This window comes from Labeo rohita, unplaced genomic scaffold (assembly GCF_022985175.1).
Source record: "Labeo rohita strain BAU-BD-2019 unplaced genomic scaffold, IGBB_LRoh.1.0 scaffold_402, whole genome shotgun sequence".
NCBI lineage: Eukaryota > Metazoa > Chordata > Actinopteri > Cypriniformes > Cyprinidae > Labeo > Labeo rohita.
The window spans coordinates 1-7,486 of record NW_026129320.1 but is presented as its reverse complement, the minus strand read 5'-3'; the positions used below and the strand labels follow the sequence as shown (position 1 = coordinate 7,486).

General features: G+C 35.3%; 1 long non-coding RNA gene across 1 annotated transcript; it reads left to right on the top strand.

Moving 5' to 3' along the window:
• The first annotated feature begins 1,069 nt into the window (after positions 1–1,069).
• Positions 1,070–4,322, top strand: LOC127160614 (uncharacterized). Its single transcript, XR_007826802.1, has 4 exons — positions 1,070–3,261; positions 3,422–3,527; positions 3,657–3,751; positions 4,042–4,322. It is a non-coding gene; the product is annotated as an uncharacterized LOC127160614 (long non-coding RNA).
• The last annotated feature ends 3,164 nt before the right edge of the window (positions 4,323–7,486 follow it).

The following is a 7,486-nucleotide window of genomic DNA, read 5'->3' as shown; positions in this document are numbered from 1 at the left end:
CTGCAAAAGATGCTGGAAAACCTGAGATTGTGCAGAACTTTGAGGATTCTTCTGAAGAACAGCAGGCAGTTGAACTGCTCAGGACAAACAAAGGACTCATGAAACACTATCACAAAAAAAAAACATGAACCACTACTCCTTTTTTTAATTAGCTATAATTCTGATTTGCAGACTAAACATAAACATCTGTTAAATGAAATTGCTTCATCAGGCCAGTCCTAAATAATAATAAATTAATTAAAAAAACATATTATTTTGTTTAATAACATTATGCATATTCTGCAATGTGATGTAAACTTTTGACCACAACTGTATGTACGTGTGAAACACTGAGTACAGCAGGCTAATTTCAGTGAAATATCAATACCCCTTCAGTGAACTATCATTCTCTGCCATGTCCTTTCTCTTTATTTTGTGGAAACTGTCACTGGTGGTTCTGTCACATTTTCACAGTCCTTCAGATGAATGGTTGAGTCTGGGAACAGAGGATCCTGTGGAAAAAATACAATATAAGAAAACACATTTTCTCTAAATACAATGCACAGTTTTCATTGCTTAAGCACAAGCTAGCATGATGAAGCATAACAAGATAATACAAATGTAATGATAACAGGCAGCTATTTTGTTATCTGAATTGTACAGCAATTCATGAGTTCTCATATGTACAGTGACCAGGAGGGGACTTCGTTTTGTCTTGGCCACGCAATATGAAGTCGTGGTCTCGAGATCCTATGTTGAGGGAACAATATCGTGTATATTCTCGTATATGTAAACAAACCTCCGTGACCATAGTAAGCTGGGATTATCAGAGACGGATAAAACATTTTTATCCATCCCACAGTTCTTGCAAATCCATTAACTGATCGTGTCTTTTAATTTAATTCTATATTATTATTATTAGTATTAAATGTATATTATTATTATTAAACTTTAATATAGTAATATTTTAATAATATTATTATTATAATAACTGGTTAGGGCTATATATATATAGTTATATATGCTTTTTTTTTATTATAATTTTACTTACAACTTAACCAGAATCACACATCAATTCAACTTCCCCCCACCCTCCCAGCCACCCTTCCCTTGTGGTCTCTTTAAAATGGGGTACCTAATGAAATAAAAAAGTTTCCCCTCTCAATTCATGTAATGTTTTACCTAATTAACGTTTTGTTAATTATGCTAGTATTGCAAACTTATGCTAGCAGTCCAAAAACTGTAAACACCAGACAATTACACCCATAAAGTTTTGACTTTATGATTATATTTACTCCGGTATGTGACGATAAATTAGCGTGCTGTATTTTCATTTACAAATTAAACTATGCAAATTATTAATTAATCAATTAAACACTATATTATTTATAATTATAGTCTATTAATTAGTCGAAACGTGTTAAATTCAACCTTTAAACTGCACCCCCAGTAAAAATTCCTCTAATAGCATAATCAAAGCTTTATTGCAGGGTTTCCGCGGGTCTTAAAAAAGTCTTAAAAATTCTTAAATCACTTTCCCGTGAATTAAGGACTTGAAAAGGTCTTAAATCAGAGCAGAAAGTGTTAAATTCATATGATCATGGCATTCATTTTCGTGAGGGATTGTTTCCTCATGCGTTTCATTTTAAAGTAAAGTGAAGCGAAGGCGTAATTTCTGTGCTACATCGCTTAAGTCGCTCAATATTCATTAAAAAATGCGCGGTAGATGGCGGTATTTGCTGCTTCATCTGTCAGTCACCAGGAGAAGAACTTGTCCTTTTGAATTTTGTATAGCAATAAAAATCATTTAGTTTAGTTAGAGAATAGACAATACAATTAAAACTGAACACGGCTGCTCAATGCAGTGTGCCGAACGACAGTCGCAGAGCAGATTTCATTTATCATGCACTCTAAAAAGTGCTGGGTTATTTCTGTAAACACATTACTGGGTTATTTGTTCTGGGTCAGAATTCTGGGTTTTTTTGAGGTACTGTAAACACACAGTTGGGTTGATCATGCTGGGTCAAATGGACTTTCACCACTGAACACGCGGGTTGGGTTATTTTAACCCAACCGGTTTGTTTATTTTTCCACTTCATCGAACTTTCTGGATTCTTCACTCGTCTCCTCGTCAGGCGGTCACGAAATTCGCAGCAAGCAGGATTATACGGTAAGATAATTTGATTATATGATTATTTACCTTTATTTTTAACAAGTTGTGGTTTAAAGCACATGATTTCACTGTTTAATGAAATATTTGATATGTCGCTGTGCGGGGTTAGGGTTTATTCTGTGAATGATTAACGAACGTTAAGTAGTAGCCTATAGTGAGGTACTTTCTTGCCTCAACAATCGCTTCATTGTTAAATAAAAGTTGTGTGTGTGCACGTGCAAAGTTTTATTCATATATAACACACATGTCCCTTTTTTTAACGCTTCATGAGAACAGGCATAGGTTAGAAATACGGGGTAAGTTCAGTTACTGTCTGCTTACTGTATGGCATTGTAATGTTTTGTCAGAATTATGTCATTTCGTACTAAAATTGATCTTTTAAGGTCATTTTTTTTTCAAGTCAATGTTTGCGACGTGCCGAATCCAACGTTAAATCCGTCATTGTTATGTTGTGCATTTTCGCGCTCTTTTTTTCCTCAGGTAGCTGCATTAGCTGCGCTATTCACCTTACTTTAACTCTCGTGGTGTATAAGCAGTGGTGTAGTGCAGGGTATACGCAGGTATACGGCTTATGTCCACTTCTTTATCAGTTGGCTTTGCGTGTACCCACTTCTAATCCCCTCTGCTGCGCATCGAGATGTCCTGCATTAGCCAAAATCGCGACAGTCCACCACATGAATAGCTAATTTAATCGCATATGAGTATATACAAATATTCCCTAAAAACACCCGGTAACGACAGTGATGCGGTCAGAACAGTGGCGCTTCCTTTTAAATATATTTGATGATTTGCGCCTAAATGCGCCCGCGCCCGCTTCATCCGCTCCTCCACCCAGATGCTGCTGTTCACACGCGATGGCTCTGATACAGAGAAAACCCGACCGATTTAATCAGAAACTGTGGAGAATCACGTGATCACCTGATCTGTGTTTGATGTGCTGCAAACGCATTAACCTGCTTTCTATATAAAATAAGTTTTGTGAAATTCTAATTTTCTAAATCTGAAATTTCATTCTAGATATGTGAGATTCTTGCTGGTGCGGATGGACAGCTTTGTAATAGAGAAGTTGAAGGAAAGGCAGCTTGATACCCTGGTTAAAACCTTTGAAGGTAAGTTATATCATTCAGTAACATTCAATAACTATGATTTGATTTAGAATTTGATCTTTTCATTAAAATAACCATAGTTACTGGTATTATACATAGTTACTTATTTAACCACATTTGTGTGTGTTTTTTATTTTATTTTATTTTTTTCAAACTTGATCAGATTTCACAAGACTTCAGGAAGCTACATCCAGAGGCAGACTTTTTGTAGACTGGGCTACATTTGCAAGATGGAAAGGTGCATTAAGACCTGGGTGACATGACGTCAGGTAAAGTATTTCCTATAATATGTCAATCTATAGAAAATTTTCATATGAAAGTGTTTCACTGTGTTGTTTTGATTATGAGATAAGTTTCACAGTTTGCACTGTTTTATTCTTGTGGTCTTGATGTTAAAGGGGAGAGTGCTCATTCTGTCCTGCCCATTCTGGAGGAAGGGTCCACAGAACCACAACCACAGAAGTCTGGAAGCCATTCACTGACATACAAACCTGTAAGTTATGTTTTACTTTATATATATATATATATATATATATATGTAATGAATTTTTGGAAATGTAAACTGATACTTCCTACTGACACACTACAGCAAAAAATAGAAATCACTGACTTAAAACAATTGTTTAGCTGGTGAAAATACTAGTGTTCCAATCATTTTGGCCACCACTGTATGAGGTGTTCAGATGTAAAAGACTAAAAATGTGTAGTTTGAAATTTTCTTCTAAAATGAGTATATTTTAAAGGCCTAAGTGTCTTCAAGACTAAGTGTCGTATAATTAACAGATGCAGACCAGCATGGTGGATTTGTGCCTATTGGGGATGAGACAACGACATCCCAGACCTTCGCCCTTTGTTAAGGGCCGTGCCACTGAAGCCACTGACTTGTTGTCTGGGAATTTCTCCAGCTTGCAGTATATTTTTGAGTGTTCTGCTGCTGCAATGTTGACAAAGAATCGCAATCTACAGTGCCTAGTTTACACAGTTTTGTGTTTTAAAGTAACTGATCTACTAAAATTGTTGTTTTATGTGTCTTTAATGGTTGGATAAAATGTTTGACAGCTGCACCCTTTTGAAAATTGTTTTAAAAAGAAATAAAACTTATTAAATTGATGTTTACATTTGCATTTTTTGTGTGTTTTTCTAACTGTATTACAGAAAAGCAATAATAATTTTACATTCTTTTGTGATTATTTATTATTATTGGTAAATATAAAGGTAGCAAGGCAATAAGACAACAAATAACCCAATGATTAGGTTATGTTTAACCCAGCAACACAGTTAACCTGACCCACTGGTTGGGTCAAATAAACAACCCAGCATTCTGGGTCAAATGGTTAAACCCAGCACTTGGGTCAAAACAACCCAACGCGTGTTCTGTCCCATAATTACCCAGCAGCTGGGTTAAGGTTGGGTTATTTTTTAACCCAGCACTTTTTAGAGTGTGTAGAGTGAGTGGAGCTGACTGACAAGAGAGAGGTGAGAAAGACAAGACTATGGTGGAAGAGTTTCAAAACGAAATGCAAAAGTGCCTGTTTTAGAAATACTTTGGATTTTGAAAAGCCTGTTGACTTCTGCCATTTATCTAAGGTGATAATGGCAGTTTCATATATATTTGGTTCCAAAGTGTTTGCTGCTTTTTATTTATTTAAACTGTGTTATATATATATATATATATATATATATATATCCAAGCTTTCTTATTCGTTTTGCTAATAAACGTTCTACGTTTCTTATTTATTTGGTTACACAATGTTTTTCAGTTGTGTATACATATTTAAGCTTTGTGTACGTTTTTGATTTATATTAGGCATATAACATGGTGTATTATTATTCGTTTTGTTAATAAAAATTCGTTTCGTTACCTTAATGCCGCTAATTTAAAAGTGAAAGTAAAATGGACGCTTTTACAAGCAGTACCGGCGCAGAGTACGCAAACTGCGTAGGGCACCAACTCTCAGGGGGGCACAGTCCCAGTTGCTCAAAAAAAAAAAATTACTTCTATAGTAATGTTAACATATACATGTACACACACAGTAGAGTACAGCACACGTAACGCGCCTTTCCCGCATTCGCGCCCGCGCTCGCACTTGCTCAGGTAGCCTAATGTTTGCGGCTGACTGCAAATAATAAATAATAACGCACTTTCAGGTGCGTTCATAATCCTGAGAAACTTTTATGGCTGTTGACGTTAATAACGTGTTTAAACGTCGGTAGTAATTTGACCAAACATTTAATTCAAATATCCATTTAATCTTGTGATAGAAATGCTACAGCTTCTATAATTTCTTCAACAAAAACATGTGGACATCACAACCCTTGCCAAAATTAACTATGGTTTTATCGTAGTAAAGCTGCTTAATTTTCTTTTGTGTGTTTTCTGGATGCTTGAGATAATAAAATCAATTAGACAACTGTATAAGGCCTAATAAAATCATAGCCATAGGTAATCATAGCCAACTGTCTAGATCTACAACTGTAATTTATAAATAATACAATTTAATTGCTATTTATTCATTTACCTTTATATTTAATTAAAGTTCTATTTTGACCCTGTATAATAGGTGTTTTTTATTGTTTTGTTTTTCATGCAGTGCCAGTTAACCCAGTTCTTGTCCCAGTAAAATCAACATCAATGCCTGAAAAGAGCTGAGAAGAAATTCGGTACATATACCATGAACGTTTAGTGCCTTTATCTGAAAACACTTCACAAAACCATAAAGCTGTTAAAGGAGTTACAAAAAATAAAAAAAAAAAGATGAAAAAAGGCTTCACAAACAGCTTAGTATTTTTAAGGTAAGGAGCCACCTTCAAGCTACTGATGTAGACTCCTCATGAAATATTTAATGCTGAACAAAAGTAAAATAAACAAATAAATAAATGACACAAACGCATGGCATACAGAACATAGCTTAGTTCTTGTAAATATCCAGTAAGGATCCGTCGCCTTTTTTCTTTAGGATAGCTGAAGCTGTAGGCTCCTGCTCACAAAACCCCCTGCTAGTTTCAGTAAACCTTTTCAGGCTGTCCTTCCTTTTAAAAGTGGACCTCAACGTGTGGAACAGATCTGGGTTAGTGGCTGCAAGTTCCGCAATCGGAGACACGATGGTATTTCGATCTACCCCAAGCCTTGCATAAGCTTCAGCTTTGCTGATGTGATCCTTTTTAATCTTCTCCAACACCATGTTGTAGCGGCGGATGGAGTCAGGGGAGTCAGGGGTTTTGACTGTAGGACAAGAGAATGCATTATTGGCTGATTTCTATTTAATTGAACCAGCCTAGTAATAGTGCTGTAATACAGTTTACAATTTTACATATACATAATCATTGAACAAAAATAAGCAAACTTTAAAGAGGTAAACGGAGGTGATAATTCGTAATTGGTCCATAGATTTGTATGTGACAATGGGCAAAGAGTGGCAAAGTCGCACACTTGAAATATTTTTTTTTTTCAGCTTTGCTGATCCTACTAGGACACATCTGTAAAAAGGCTGTTATTACTGCCGCAGCAGGTCTATGGCAGTCTCTGAAATAAGTCTAAATTTTAAACACATTTTTTATTTAACAAAAAATAAGCTTTATTAAATGTACTGTGAGTTATAAGCTGTTTTCTTTGTGGCACCTGAAATAAGGGAATTTTGTTGTTAATTACACAATATTTTGCTGTATATGTTTTTGTGCTGGTACCTTGGCTGATTTAGGGCTCTCATGGAAGAATAAATGTGACACTAAAACTGGCAGTAGGTGTCAGCAAGTCCCTGTTTTAATGAATGATACACTAAATCATTGCATCAAAACATTCATTCAAAATGGCTGATTCATTTAGAAACAAAGCAAGTGACTGCCCTTAAGAATGGATTATTAATTATTGGCTCACTTGATTCATTTAAAAACATATTCATTTAGAAACAAAACCGTGCAGTGCTGCTCTGCATGTTTTTAAGAATGTCAAAAGTCGTGTTTGAACCATTTTCGAGCTTATGTACAGCTTGTTGCAATATTAAGTTCTGATTTATCAATCGCTGTTATTTAATTCGTAAAGTATCATACAAAATTAATTTTAAAATTTTGTGTGCATGACAAGTTTTACACAGTATTATTAATCTAAATGTGATGGTAAGGGAGAAGGTGGTTTTACAGAGGGGATGCTTTTTGTCATTTTTTTCAACAAGTGGGAAGCCATCACCCTGCATCCCCCATCAATTCGTGCCCTGAGTATAGGTGTATGTAA